This window comes from Podarcis filfolensis (genome assembly GCF_964270895.1).
Source record: "Podarcis filfolensis genome assembly, chromosome: 2".
NCBI classification, from domain to species: domain Eukaryota; kingdom Metazoa; phylum Chordata; class Lepidosauria; order Squamata; family Lacertidae; genus Podarcis; species Podarcis filfolensis.
The window spans coordinates 117,988,944-118,001,844 of NC_139605.1; the positions used below are offsets into that span (position 1 = coordinate 117,988,944).

Consider the following 12,901-nt stretch of genomic DNA (forward strand, 5'->3'; position numbering starts at 1 on the left):
CACTGGATGCCTGTTCACTACTCGGCCCTATTTCAGGTGCCAGTTATCATGTATAAAACCCCTACATGACTTGGGTCCCAAGCATTGAAGGGTTTCTTTTCCACTATTGTCAATCTCTACCTTGAGATCTGCTTGTGGTTCCATCAGCATCCGTAGTTCACTACAGTAGTTCCTTCTTTATTAGATGTGAAATCCCTCCCACTGGAAACACTGCTGCTCCCTACATTAATAAGTTCCAGACATCCGGCTAAGAGCCGGGTAAGCTGTTTCTGTTACTTCAGGCTTATAGGGGCAACTGATTAAAAGTACTCATCTCCCTCCCTCCCTCCCTCCCCCCCCTCTCTCTCCTGGAATGTTGAATCACTGTTTTATTTATTTAGAAAGGGTTTATTTTTAATGAAAACTTATTATGCTGATTATGTGTTTTTCTGATATGTTGCAAGCCACACTGGGAACCTTCAGGTTCAAAGGCAGGATATAAAACAAACAAACAAACAAATAAATATTGTGGGGTGTACTCCCTTACATTAAAGTTAAAAACCAAAATAACTATATAAAATAGCACATGGCTACCTAAGACCAGCATATCACAGAGAAAAAGTCAGCGTGGTGCATCTGAGGCAGGAACATGCTACTGAGGGCTCTCATGATTATTACGGTTTGACTCATTTCCCCCGTCTGAAGCCAGCTGGGGCTTTAACAGGACAGCCAGCAGAAAACCCCTCAAAGGCATTCTGGAAACCAGTTGGATCTCCCGGGCTCTGCAAGCTGGACATCCTAATCAAACCATTCCACATCCCTGCAGAGGTTAGAAGACCTGATACTTCACTAGTCATGGCCTCTCCGTGACAAAGGAGTCATTCCTGCTGCTCAGCTGGCATTGCCAAATTGCGGCATGACGCATTTACATGCCGACACGTAGATGCATTTAAGTCATTGTTTTAACTTAGGTTGTCAGTTGCCTTGGGCTCACTTATGCAAGGCAGGGTATAAATGTTTTAAATAAATGAACTTGCATATTATTTTACCAAAGTTGTGGGTAGAGATAAATTGGCATGTACAACTGATTGCTACTGATACGATTGAAAAGGTCCCAACTTATATCTAACTCAGGTCAGTTGGAGGTGAGGGTTTTATTTTGGTATAACGTTTTGGAAACTGAGTTATTAATTTGTAATTATTGTTATTGCTGTTAGTGTCTTCAGGACATTATGTGGGAAGTGACGCACAAATAAATAAATGAAGAATGAAGAATCACCATCATTACGGCTTCCGCAAAGCCAAGCCTTTCCCTAGTAACCTTTCATAGTTCATAGAAAATGATGGCAAGCATGTGGATAAGGTTGAACTCATAGACTTGGACTCTCAAAACAGCTTTTGACATATTTTCTTGTCAAAGGTTCCTGAGCAAATTTAGCAGTCATGGGAGCACAGCTCCTGTTATAGACTTGTAACTGGTTAAAGAGGAAGAAGCAGACAGTAATCTTTGGTTTTGGAAAGATTTGAAGCAAGCAACCTTAAGCTATTAGTATGATCAGATATGGTATATAATATATATGGAAAAATCAACTCATGAAATCAGAGTAGCACACTGTGCCAAAATCAGATAAATTTATTAAAGAGTGATATAGGTTTATTACATTTGGTGAATGTAAACACAAATAATGTGAGTCCACCATTTCATGATGATAGGATATGGAATGCATCATGATTTTAAGTAAGTTTAAAATGGCTGGATGTAAGATGTGAATTACAAGGGATCGGGATGAGGAATGCCATTGTAGCATTGTCATTTGATGGGGGCTCAATGTGCTGAGCAGGACAACACTATAAAAATCCTATATCTGTCTACTCGGAAGTAAGCCCCTTTAATTTCCATGGTGCTTACTCCCAGGTAATTGTGTACAGGAGTGCAGCCTAAGTGACTTGTTATGGAGCAGGAAACACAGAACTACTAAACATTTCTCGTTCTTAGAGTCTGGTCTGACTCATAACCACTTAACGTTTATTGCATTATTAATTTTTATAGGCACGATAGCGTGATTAGTGTGTAGGAAAGTATGTGTCAATAGGTTTTATAGAGGGCAACACATGGAAATGCTAATGGTGATGTTTTGCGTGCACACACCGCTTGACTAGATTCAAGGGGTTCAGTGTTTGCTGGCTAACATCTCCTTTTCAGCCAGTTTTGTTCCAGGCCTCGATAACAGCATAGCGGATGCTCTGTCTCAGTTTCAGAAGGATCACTTTCGGGCTCTAGCACTCAGGGCTCAGCTGGAGCCAGAGCCTTTTCCCGTGGATCTGTGGGCACTTGGAAGCACACCATGATGCAGGGAGTATTACAATCCATAATCCAGGGCTTGGGCTTCCTTTGAGACATTTAGGCTGCACGTGGGGCAGGCCTGGGTCACATAGGACGAGGATTTTCTGCAATACCTTGTCTCTCTTAAGGAACTAGGGTTAGCCATCAAGACCTGCCCTCTGAAACTACTTCCATGTAGTCAGGCTGCTCAAGGGTTGGCAGTGGTACCACTCTCCAGCCCCAGACACTAGGAGACCAATTACATGTGACCTCTTTAGGGACATATGGGGAGTACTGGACACCATCTGCTGGTCAGAATATGAGACCAAGCTTTTTTGTGTGGCCTGCTCCCTCTCATTTTGGTGGGCTCTCCAAGTTGGGGAGTGCATGGCCAGCTCTCCTGCCGTCCCTGCTCCTACTAAGTGACCTACAGCTTGCTAAGACTTCCCTGAGGGTGTGGATCCAGGTTTCTAAGACCAACCAGTTTGGCAAGGGGGGGGGCATGCTGTCTATGAAAGCCTCTCCTCATGCTGAAGCTTGCCCTGTGGTCAACACCAAGTGGTTTCTGGCCAGAAGGCCCACAGGCCCTGCCTCATCCACACCAATGGAGCTCGTTTAACAAAGAGTCAATTCACAGGAGTTCTAAGGAAGGCTCTCCTCACTTGCAGTGATAACCCCATGGATTATGCTGCCCATTTGTTCCACAGTGGGGCAGCCACCACAGCTTTCAGATGGAGGCTGTTGGCATTCCTCCACCTACAAGAGTTAGATTAGACCTGAAATAGCCTCAATGCTTAATCCTTCCTGTTGATGGCCTTGTTTCTGGTGCTGCACACAAGGGAGTGTGGATCTGAGGCCACAGCATCGGGCATTGGGCACTGCTATGTTGTAAATTGACATGGTGGGGCCAACACGCTGGTTTGGACATTTAACATGGCTTGGCTGGAGTGGTATGATGTGGGACAGCTTGATGCCTTTTTCTGACATCTCACATCACAGTGGTGGGCCTGCTGGATGCTCAGATCGTTCAGTCAGGAGTGCCGGAAAGGCATTGACCTCACCATTGCAGCAGCAGTGGATCTTGAGGCACTGTACGTAACACACTCACTAGTGACAATGGTGCGGTCAGAATGTCTGGAATGGCAGAACTGTTGGGGAGCCAAGGAACTAGTACAAGTCAACCACACATAGAAGAAACTTCACAGGGCAATGCAGCACATGATGTTGCAACTGGGAGGCTGGGGTGATTTAGCACCCTGGAATCATATTTGATAACGAGGCACTGTACCAAGGAATCAAGGTATCCTGTTAAGGGGATTCAGGGGGAGGAGCTTCTGTCCAGATGCCCAGACAGGGGCTTATGGGCTAAAGCACTCACAAAATGGTGATCTTGGGGTGTTGCCCCAATTTGATGAATGTCATAGGATGGTTCTTAACCTTGATTAATCTGCCAGATAATCAACCAGCAGCGGGTTGGTTGATACTGGATATACACCCAATGCCTGTGCCAAAACCTGCTGACATCTGTAATCATTAATAATAATAATAATAATAATAATAATAATAATAATAATAATAATATTTATACCCCGCCCATCTGGCTGGGTTTCCCCAGCCACTCTGGGCAGCTCCCAACAGAGGCCTAAAAGCAGAATAAAACTTCAAACATTAAAAACTTCCCCAAACAGGGCTGCCTTCAGATGTCTTCTAAAAGTCAGATAGTTGTTTATATCCTTGACATCTGATGTGAGGGTGTTCCACAAGGTGGGCGCCACCACCAAGAAGGCCCTCTGCCTTGTTCCCTGTAACCTCACTTCTTGCAGGGAGGGAACTGCCAGAAGGCCCTCGGTGTCTGGGCTGAACAATGGGGGTTGTATTGTATTGTGTTCATTGCAATTTCCCCATGCCTTAGTCCCACCACACATGGCTCAACTGTGCCTGAACCCACAGTGAATGATGATGTACCATAGATGATTCAATTCAATTGCTTTTGATTTATGTGTCCTTTCCAGGGATTTTAATTAATACAGATAGCCCAGAGCAGGTGCATAACTCTATTTGGGCTGAAAAGACATGTCAACAGCATTATTACATTTGACATCAGGCCAACATGTTGCAAGACACCTCTCTGCTGTTGCTATAGTAAGCCAGTCTTTCCAGCTGAGTCCATGCTCAACCTTCAATCATTAGAGTTGAATATTTTCCCCATATTATGGTCGGTATGCTTCTGAATACGAATTGCCAGAAACTGCCGAGGGAGAGAGAGTACTCTTGAGCTCAGATCCTGCTGGACAGAATTCAGTCCCACAAAATTGCTCCTTGACACCTCCCAGTTTAACAGCTCACAGTGTGCTCAGTACATCCCAGCTGTCTTCTACAACACTAAATCACCCATGTACCTTGTTTGTGTCAGGAAAAATTATAACGATGATGTTCCCTGCATGAACATGTGAGTGGCACAGAAAATGGCACACATTTGGATTTTGTGAAAAGGAGTGTTAAGAATCCCTGATACAGAACAGTGCTATGCAGCGGTGAGCTCAGAAGATACAGAGATCCATACCCCTCCAGCCTGTCCCATATGACAGGCATTTTCCACGTGTGTGTATAATATAGCCTGTCCTCTTTCTCCACAGCCATAGGCCTTACATACCTCTTTCTGTATCTGTCCATCTGTTTGTGGCTTCAAACTATAACTGATTAATCAGACAAGATAATGAATTAAAATACTTCTGATTGACTAAACAGGTGCCCTTGGTTAATCAGGAAACAGAGGTTAAGACAATGGTTTCTTATTTTAATACAGGAACTTACCTAAATGGTAGGTTGCCACCCTAAGAAAAATGTATTTCCATTTCTCTGGCACACATAATGGAAGACTTCTTCTAAAATGTTGTGTGCTTCTAAGATGTTGTGTGTTTGCATTATCTAAAACAGAGGTGGAGAACTCCAGGAGTGGGAGCTAAATTTTGCCCTCCCAGCCTTTCTGTTTGGCCCTGAGGAGACAAACCAGACATGCCCCATGCCCACTGTGAGTGCTTTTGCCTGGTTGGACTGTATAAATCCTGTATGAATTCTTATTAGACCTTTAGCATGGCTTGGTGGAAGATATGTGAGTATGTATGTAGAGTGGAGAGCATAGAAACCTATGTTTCTACATGGCCATAGTTTAGTTTACTGTGTGAAGGAAACAGTCATATCCATTGACCCACCCACTTTTGCTTCTGGCCCCACCCACTACTGGCCTGGAAGGGGTCCCATGAGGAAATGTGGCCCTTGGTCTTAAAAAGATTCCTTGCTTTTGATCCCAAAACAAGTAAAAGTCTGCTGCTCTTCTTGTTCTTCTTCTATGTGGGTTCACTAATATGTAAATTTATGCAGATTTGCATGATGAATTAATTGACTAGTTGACCAAAAACTTGTATGGTTAATAAACTGAGATTTCTTTAATCAGCCCAAGTGTCTTATATATCTTAAACACTTTTAATTTGCAAATGTCATTATCATCTTTATAATGGTTTACATCAGGGGTCAGAAACCTTTTTCGGCCATGGGATGGTCCACCATCCCTCAGACCATGTGGTGGGCCAGACTATATTTTGAAAAATATATATGAACGAATTCCTATGCCCCTCAAATAACCCAGAGATGCATTTTAAACAAAAGGACACATTCTACTCATGTAAAAACACGCTGATTCCTGGACCATCCATGGGCCGGATTGAGAAGGCGATTGGGCTGCATCCGGCCCCTGGGCCTTAGGTTGCCTACCCTTGGTTTACATCAGTTACTCTGTTTCCCATTTTTTCAGGGAAGGAGCTGGAAACAAGAGAACATGGGTAGCTCAAAGAATCTAGGGAAGAGATGTCTCCCAGATCTCTCTACCCTTTGGCCCAGGGATGGTGAGCCTGTGCCTTTAATAATTCTGTAGAAGATTAAGAAATTTCCTCATCAGCACTCAGATAATGCTCCGAGGGCAGGTGATGCTGTTGCATTGCTAAAACTAGTTACTGCCTGGCTAGGAGGCCGCCTTAACAGGAGAGAGACTGCAGAGACCCAGGTAAGCTGCATGAGTTTTCTGAGCCTTCTGGGGCAAGGGGAGGGAATTATAAATATATTTAAAAAGTGAAGGGGATGGGATTACATAACAGTTTTGTGGCCTAGGAGGGAATGCCTGATGGCACGAAATGCATTGTTACGTTTCCTCTTCCACACACCTTATTAAAGGAATCAAAGCTTTTACTAAGGCTTTAATGAAACATCTCTGTAGGCTGCAGATCCTCAGTCTGGTCCCCAAGCAGAAAGCCAGAGACAACCGAAAGCATCCCTTCAAATTGCGTGCAGCGCTTTTAGGTTGTACACATCCAGCTCTTTCCTGCTCACATTATTCCTTTGAAGCCTGGCCACACTGTGGGAGAAGTCAAATTAGAACTAGTCTTGCTGGCAGATGACTCACATGTACCCGCAGGCTAGGAGAAGAGCAGAAAGGAAAACCACCTAGTTAATTAAATTGCAACGGGATACTCAAACTGCCTAGTTAATTAAAGAGCAAAATATATGTCACGAGGCCTAGTTTGGTCAGAATCGAGGATACACTTCCAGAGTTAACACTAAATACATTACTTCTGGTAAATGAGCCACTATAGCCGTCAAAGGGCCATGAAAATTTGTGCCCCAGACTCGTCTACCCATGTACTATCTGAAACCAAAGGGGCGCATTGGTTGCCGGGTGTGAAATATATTTGCATTATTTCCTACCCCCCAAATGTGTTGCACATTTGACTTCATAAGAGGAAACTCCTCCAAAATGAGTAGACTGGCTAAAGAAGGTTGGGCAGGAAAATGGAGAGGATCTGATCTCTTCAGTATGTTTGAGAGTTGTCCAAAGCCACAATATTAGAAGCTCAGTTACAATGTAACCCACAGCTCAGGAAATATACAGTGGTACCTCTGGTTAAGAACTTAATTCATTCTGGAGGTCAGTTCTTAACCTGAAACTGTTCTTAATCTGAGGTTCCACTTTAGCTAAGGGGGCCTCCCACTGCCACGTGATTTCTGTTCTCATTTTGAAGCAAAGTTCTTAACCCGAGGTACTATTTCTGGGTTAGCGGAGTCTGTAATCTGAAGCGTCTGTAACCTGAGGTACCACTGTACCAGCATGGCCAAGAGGGTGGCATCATAGTTAACAAGCAGGTCCAAGAAGGCTTCCTTCCGAAATGGAAGTATTGGCCAAATGAGGAGGGTATAAGAGCATACAGTATAAGTAAGTTACTATTACACTGACTATAGGTGCGACTTGACTCTACAAGTGTTGGTGTGAAAGAACTGCCATTTGTACATCTCAGCTACTGTCTATGCAGATTGTACACTCATGGATCATTCCCTGTGAATTACTTACATAAGTGCAGGCATAGGCAAACTCCCACCCTCCAGATGTTTGGGACTACAATTCCCATCATCCCTGACCACTGGTCCTGTTAGCTAGGGATGATGGGAATTGTAGTCCCAAACATCTGGAGGGCCGGAGTTTGCCTATGCCTGCATAAGTGTATGGCTCCACTGTTAGTGTACACAGGTACACAGATGGTACACGTGTTGGATGTAATGTGTGAATCCCCTATGGTGATTTACCAGAAATAAATTCCATTCGGTACAATGGGACTTACTCTGGGGTAATTGAGTTTAGGACTCCAACCGGAATCTAGTCATTTGATTGGAACAGTACGGAATAATATGGAAGGCTTAGCAAATGCCTCGAGCTAAAACTGCACCACTTACCATGATACATCCACTGCCTTCGAATAAGTTTGTGTTCCATTAAAGAGACTGAGTCATGGTTTTGAAATGGCTGGCAAAGGTAAAGTGCTGCTGGGGTTTAGGGAGCATAAGTACCATGTGTGGGTGGTGACTGATGTTGAGGGAGCAGCGATCTCATCATTATCTTTCGATGAGCAGACTTAGAGGAAAGAGGTTGGCTCCGTACTTTTTTTTCTTTTAAATAATATTTATTCAGAATTTTGAAGATTACAAAGAGAAAAAAGAAAAAAAGTAAAAAAGACAGAAAAAGTACAATCATTTTAAAAAAGAGAAAAAAACAAACAAAAAAAAACAGATTAAACCTTTACATAACTTTCTTCCTTTACTTATTTCCTTGACCTCCTCACACCTCCCATTTTTGTATTCTAATTCAAATTGTTATTTCAGCAAATCCTTCCAACCTTGTTTTTATCTTAATAATTTGATTTAATATATTGTAGTTTTACGCTCACTCTTTCGTCAATTCATTTTTACTTAATCCTTTATATCATTTCTACCAAAGCCATATAATTTTCTTTTTCCAACATCTTTCTAACAATCCTTAATTTTACAATATTTTTGAAGATATACTTTAATTTTTTTCCACTCTTCTTCCACGGACTCTTCTCCTTGGTCCCGGATTCTGCCAGTCATCTCAGCCAATTCCATGTATTCCACCACTTTCGTCTGCCATTCTTCCCGGGTGGGTAGATCTTGTGTCTTCCAATACTTTGCGATGAGTATTCTTGCTGCTATTGTGGCGTACATTAAAAAAGTTCTATCCTCCCTTCGCACCAATTGGCCAACCATGCCCAGGAGAAAGGCCTCTGGTTTCTTCAGGAAAGTATATTTAAATACTTTTTTCATTTCATTATAGATCATCTCCCAGAAAGCCTTAATCCTTGGGCACATCCACCAAAGGTGGAAGAATGTACCTTCATTTTCTTTACATTTCCAACATTTATTATCGGGCAAATGATAGATTTTTGCAAGCTTGACTGGTGTCATGTACCACCTATATATCATTTTCATAATATTCTCTCTTAAGGCATTACATGCCATAAATTTCAAGCCTGTGGTCCATAACTTTTCCCAGTCAGCCATCATAATGTCATGTCCAACATCTTGTGCCCATTTAATCATAGGAGATTTAACCATTTCATCTTGTGTATTCCATTTCAACAGCAAGGTATACATTCTTGATAAATTCTTAGTTTTAGGATCTAACAATTCTGTTTCCAATTTTGATTTTTCCGCCTGAAAACCAATTTTCTTGTCCAGATTGTAAACCTCCCTTATTTGATAATAGTGAAGCCAGTCTCATACTTTATTTTTTAAACTGTCAAAGCTCTGCAATTTCAATTTATCTCCCTCTTGTTCCAAAATTTCCCAATATTTCGGCCATTTGGCCTCCATATTGAGTTTTTTCAGAGCCTTAGCCTCCATTGGCGACAGCCACCTTGGCGTTTTACTTTCAAGCAAGTCCTTATATCTCATCCAGACATTAAACAGTGCTTTCCTGACAATATGGTTTTTAAAGGCTTTATGTGCTTTAACCTTGTCATACCACAAGTATGCATGCCATCCAAAAACATTATTAAAACCTTCTAAATCCAAAATGTCCGTGTTTTCAAGAAGCAGCCAATCTTTCAGCCAGCAAAATGCAGCTGATTCATAATAGAGTTTAAGGTCTGGCAGGGCAAATCCACCTCTTTCTTTAGCATCAGTTAAAATCTTAAATTTTATTTGAGGTTTCTTGCCCTGCCAGACAAATCTAGAAATATCTCTCTGCCATTTCTTGAAACAGTCCATCTTGTCCAAAATTTGCAATGTTTGAAACAAAAACAGCATCCTAGGCAATACATTCATCTTTATTGCAGCAATTTGGCCCAGCAGTGATAACTTCAGTTTTGACCATACTTCTAAATCCTTTTTCACTTCCATCCAACATTTTTCATAGTTATCTTTAAATAAATTCACATTTTTAGCAGTCATATGGACCCCTAAACATTTCACTTTCTTAACCAATGTTAATCCTGTCTCCTTCTGAAACCTCTCTTTCTCAATTACTGTTAAATTTTTCTCTAACACCTTCGTTTTCAGCTTGTTCAGCTTAAATTCCGCAACTTGACCAAATTCTTGAATTAATTGCAATACTCTTTTGGTACTGGATTCTGGCTCCTGTAATGTCAAAACTAAATCATCGGCAAAAGCTTTCAGTTTATACTGTTTAGCTCCGAGTTGTATACCTTTAACCAATTGGTCCTTTCTAATCATGTTGAGCAAAACCTCCAGGACCGATATAAAAAGCAATGGAGAGATTGGGCAACCCTGTCGTGTTCCTTTCTCAATCTTGAACTCTTCTGTAACTACGTTGTTCACAATTAACTTAGCTTTTTGTTCTGAGTAGATTGCACCTATACCGTTTTCAAAACCTTGGCCTACCCCCATTCCCTGTAAATTTTTCTTCATAAAACTCCATGAAATATTATCAAAGGCTTTCTCCGCGACCACAAATATCAAAACTGCTTTAGTGTTAATATTCACTTGTAATTTTTCTAAAATGTTAATTATGTTCCTTGTATTATCTGATAAATGTCTCCCCGGGAGGCTCCGTACTTTTTTCATGGCCTCTTCTATATTGTGAATGCCTGGCTGGATTGTGGGTCTTCTTCATGCAGACATGTGTGTGTATATGTGTATGAGTGTGTGATGCACATCCGTATCTCCTCTAGGAGGAGAGTGAGTGAGCATCATGTATCACAAGCCTTTGCATGATATGTGGAGACCTTGTAAAACTGGGTGCAGTTTCACTAATCTCTGACATCTGCAAAAATGGACACAGGGCTGGTAGTTGAAGAGATTTAGACATGATTGTGGCATCCCTAGAACAGGGATGGGGAACCTTTAGCACTCCTGATGTTGCTGAACTACATCTTGAATCAGCTCCAGCCAGCATGGCCAATGTTCAAGACTGATAGAAGTTACCGTCCAACAACACCAGGCAGTCCAAAGGTCCTCTGCCCTCGTTGTATATTTATAACTTTGGACCCAATGATTTTGTGTGTGTGTGTATACTGTAGTCTTTATTCAGTTTCATCTTTAAACTGCTCAACATAGCTGCATTGAGAAATATCTTTGTTTTCATTAGAACGCATGACATTGCAACGATTACATAGAAATAAAAATAAAACAGCAATGAATACTCAGATAAACGTTTCTGAATTGACAATGTTGTGTCAAAGTATATATACCAAAATTATCAGTTACTGCAGATATGAAATTATGTATAGTAATGTGTACTGCTTAGATTTGTGACCATAAGAAAAGGTATTTTGTATCAATACGCAATCAGAATTTATAGGAAACGGGAGGGAGGGAGAAATAAAATAAAATATGTACTTCATGCACACTATTTATACCGTTATGCCACATGCCTCTTCATTTATGTAATCAACCAAGTCACACCAGATTGCATAAAAATTGTCATGTTTCTTTTGGCCTCTTGCTACTTTTAATTTTTGTGTCGGTTTTTCCAAATGTGCTGTTTACCAAATTGCATTATACCATTGGTTCATAATTAATAATTGAAGTGATTTCCATGTCCTGGCAATAGTTGTTCTTGCAGTCATTAATATATGTGTTGTGAGTTCTTTATTTCTAAAGAACATATCCTAACTATACAAATTTGGAGCCAGTCCTGGAGTCATGGGGACTGTCTGCCTTGTAATCAAAGAGTGGAATTAATTTATTTTTGAAAATATTACTTTCATAGGGACACCTTCTATTTCCAAGTTCTCTAAGGCGCTCCATTGATTTCCCTTATTGCCAGACGTTAGGTCTGTCAATGTTGCGGAGTCGATATGCATTGTAATAGCTGTTTAGCTTTGGAGTCCTCATCCTCCAACAGCAAATATTTTTTAATGTGTGGTTTGGCTGCTTGAAATATGAATTTGTTAAGTTTTCTTTAGCATTTGGGCATATGGGCTGGTGGGATCCAAACTGGTAACATTTGAAATAAAAATAATAATTTGGAACAAGCATTATTTTAGTTGCAGCCAGTTGGTCTATGATAGAAAATTGTATTTTGTTCCAGCATCATATGTCCATATTTATTGTTTTCTTTTCTTTGCTATAATTTATCTGATATATTTTGTTTAAATTATGGGTAATCTGAATGCCTAAGTATCTGAAGCTTTTCCTAGCTTTTGGGATTTGCAATATTTTGGCTAAAGTTTCCTAAAGTTGTGGGGGAGTATGAAAGAACATTATTTCTGATTTTTGAAAAATTACCTTAAGTCCAGAGATATTGAAAAAGGTCTTCAATTCTATACATAATAACTTCCCTGCATAAACTGGGTCTGATGTACACAAAACAATATCATCAGCATAAAGTCCCAGAATGTATTCTCACCATTTCCTGTCAGAATTTGCATATCTTATTGCCAGAGGTTCTAAAATAAAAGCAAACGGTAAATTTGATAATGGGCAATCTTGTTTTGTCCTGTGGCTAAGTTGATATTTTTGTGAATCTGTATTATTTATCCAAATTGTACCAGATGCAATATCATAAATTATTTTCAGTATTCTGACATATTTAGGGACAAATCCATTTTTAATCACTTTGATTAAATACTTTGGTTCAACTTTGTCCCCATCAATGATTTTGAGTAGTGTTCACAGAATATTCATGGAGTTTCCGAAAAGTGTTGTGCTGAAATACTGCAAAAGTTTCGGCAGCTCCCCATAAACTGTCCATGTTTTGCAAACTTTTGCCTTGATATCCTACTGTCATTTGAGGGG

At 40.8% G+C, this 12,901-nt stretch overlaps 1 long non-coding RNA gene across 2 annotated transcripts in view; it reads left to right on the plus strand.

The window, feature by feature from the left end:
* Positions 1 to 6,276: 6,276 nt before the first annotated feature.
* Positions 6,277 to 12,901, plus strand: part of LOC310756029 — a 54,301-nt gene continuing 47,676 nt past the window's right edge. For both annotated transcript variants that reach the window (XR_014544663.1, XR_014544664.1), the window contains exon 1: positions 6,277 to 6,362. This is a non-coding gene — a long non-coding RNA (uncharacterized lncRNA). The remainder of the gene's footprint in view (positions 6,363 to 12,901) is intronic.